The sequence below is a fragment of the Neomonachus schauinslandi genome, chromosome 4 (assembly GCF_002201575.2).
Source record: "Neomonachus schauinslandi chromosome 4, ASM220157v2, whole genome shotgun sequence".
NCBI classification, from domain to species: domain Eukaryota; kingdom Metazoa; phylum Chordata; class Mammalia; order Carnivora; family Phocidae; genus Neomonachus; species Neomonachus schauinslandi.
In genome coordinates this window covers 126,889,388-126,892,325 of record NC_058406.1, presented here as the reverse complement: position 1 = coordinate 126,892,325, position 2,938 = coordinate 126,889,388, and the positions used below count along the sequence as shown (strand labels likewise).

Here is a 2,938-nt window from a genome sequence, read left to right as displayed (position 1 = left end):
TTCGTTTTTCCAGGGAATCAGAAAAAGCAACATACTACGCTGCTATTGCAAACTCTATGCAAAGTCCTCTGTGGGTCACAGAAATATAATCCCTGATCTATCCAAGTTTATAGTCTACTTAGCAAGACATACTACTAGACAAGAAACAAATACTATAAGTAAAACTAGTGTTTAATCTTAAAGCAACCATAGCTAAGAGATTCTGTGGTCCCTAAAAAATTAAGAGAAATAATACTTACCAACAATTATTTAATGAAATCTTACCATTCATATAAATGCATTGTAATAGGCCTGATGGCTTTAAGGTTACTTTGCAGAGCTGGAGTGCTGGCCACGCAGGCTGTCAGGGCCCATGGTCCCAACGCAGTCCCTGCAGTGCACTCCATGGCATCTGGAAGTGGTGTTCCTATTGAGGGCAAGCAGTTGAATGGGCTGGAGAGGAAGGTTATGATGGCTGAACAGAAGGGACTGGACCCATACAATATGCTACCCCCAAAGGCAGCTTCAGGCACCAAGGAAGTTCCTAATTTAGTCCCATCTATCACCAAAAAGCAATAGTGGACGGCATCTGTGAAGAGTAAACAGTGCCATCATCACAAAGGGGAGACCTAGCGATGCCCTAGCTGTGGAACCCATTACAAGCTGATGCCCCACCAGCTGGCCCACTGAGCCTTTGCACTAACTTACTCAAAATGTACTGTAAAGTTTCTTCTTTCCAGTAAAGACACTTGGCTCCTTCTCCCATTAAAAAGAAAAATGCATGTTCATATATACACACTATATGCACATATTCATGCATATTTCCAAAGGCCAGAAAGTGATTTGCAATTTAAGCCTTAATCCTGATCTCATTAATAATTAGTTGTTTTTAGGGGCGCCTGGGTGGCTCAGTTGGTTAAGCGACTGCCTTCGGCTCAGGTCATGATCCTGGAGTCCCGGGATCGAGTCCCGCATCGGGCTCCCTGCTCAGCGGGGAGTCTGCTCCTCCCTCTCCCGCTCCCCCCTCTTGTGCTCTCTCACTCTCTCTCTCTCTCAAATAAATAAATAAATAAAATCTTTAAAAAAAATAATAATTAGTTGTTTTTAGCAGTCTCTATAGAGTATATTATCTACATATGAGGAACAATAAACACCACACAAGAAAAAAATAATGAAAAACTAAGATGTTATATGCAAAAGGGTTAAACTTTTTTGTGATATAATTCCAGGTTTTTTATTTGAGTATTCCTATTTTGTACATGTGGAAGCAATTTTACAAAGGTATAATGACATCAAAACCAAGTTCAAAATATACTGCATACTGGCGGAAGAATGTCAAAAACAGAAAATTTCAGGGGTGCCTGGGTGACTCAGTAGTTAAGCATCTGCCTTCGGCTCAGGTCATGATCTCAGGGTCCTGGGATCAAGCCCCGCATGGGGCTCCCTGCTCAGCAGGAAGCCTGCTTCTCCCTCTCCCACTCCCCCTGCTTGTGTTCCCTCTCTCGCTGTCTCTCTCTCTGTCAAATAAATAAATAAATAAATCTTTAAAAATAAATAAATAAGAGAAAATTTCAGGAATGGTTACAATCTATAAAACACTAGCATATATGGTATTTCACTGATTTTTCACAATAGCCCAGGAAGATAGTTGTTGTTATTGCATAATTCTCACTCTACATATACAGAAATTGAGACTTGGAGAGATTAAATGATTCATCACAGTCACATAGGTAATAATGTCAAAGCAAGGAAACAAACTCAGGCCTTTGGGCTTTCAAATCAAAATTTCTACAATACAATGAAAATCAATTGCTGGTTCAAGCCAAGATGTCAAGATACTCAGAAAGATGTCTATGACTCTACAGCTATTATCTATCAAAATTAATTTTTTAAAAGTAATAACCACCACAATAAAGGCAGCTTTCAAGTTCTGTACTAGGTCAGGCAAACAGAAAATATAACAACCACCCTGCAAACTACATCTTTTGATTTTTCTCTAATCCTTGTCTACCATCAAAGCAACATATCTAGAAGAAAAAAATTACAAATCCCCTACACCATGTGGATCTTTATGTTCTACTAATTGAGGTTTAGCAAAAACTTAATCTACTAAGTTTATAATATCTTTAAAAAGTACTTAGGTCTCTTTCATAAAATAAAAGTTGTGTCTTAAAACAATAAATAACACTTAAGTGTAGAATTATCTCCATAACAAACTAAACCTATTATCAAAACGTAGTCTCTTTGGGAAACCACAAACGGTTCCTGTTAACCTCAAAGACTACTAGGTATATGTGCAAATGCCCACTTACAAAAGTCCAACTTTTAATTTATCATGATCACGAAATGGGCTTTAGAGCTGCATTATACACCTCTGACCCCCGCAATCATAAGGACAAGCTTTGATTTATATTACAATTGAGAATGAGCCTCAAGATATTATACAGGAAATTAATATTTGGCTTTGGTATTCTCGTGGCTTGTAGGAATATTGTAGTTGGTAGCATAAACCAGGGAACCTATTAAGCAGCACATCCAGTTTGTCCATGGTTCCATTGCCCTCTAGTGGCTATTTTGAAACTAATTATTAACAGCATTACTAGCCTTTGAAAATCAACAAGAGCTTCTCAAAGCATGTAAGCAGACTAACAGCATCAACAACATCTGGGAACTTCTTAGTCATACAAATTTCAAGCCCCACCTAAGATCTAGTGAAAAGAAACTGGATGGTGCCAGCAATCTGTTTTAATGTATCCTGCAGGTGATTCTGGATGCACAGTAAATTTGAGAACCACTAGTCTAAAGGGAAGCATTTTAGTCATATCTGAAGTAAACGTGAACGCAGATAGGTGCATGTGATGATTAATTTTGAGTGTCAACTTGACTGGACTAAGGGATGTCCAGATAGCTATTAAAACATTATTTCTTGGTGTGTCTGTGAGGATGCTTCTTGAAGATA

At 38.4% G+C, this 2,938-nt stretch overlaps 1 pseudogene; it reads left to right on the top strand.

The window, feature by feature from the left end:
- The first annotated feature begins 294 nt into the window (after nucleotides 1-294).
- On the top strand, nucleotides 295-669 carry LOC110579060 (annotated as a pseudogene).
- Nucleotides 670-2,938: the final 2,269 nt, after the last annotated feature.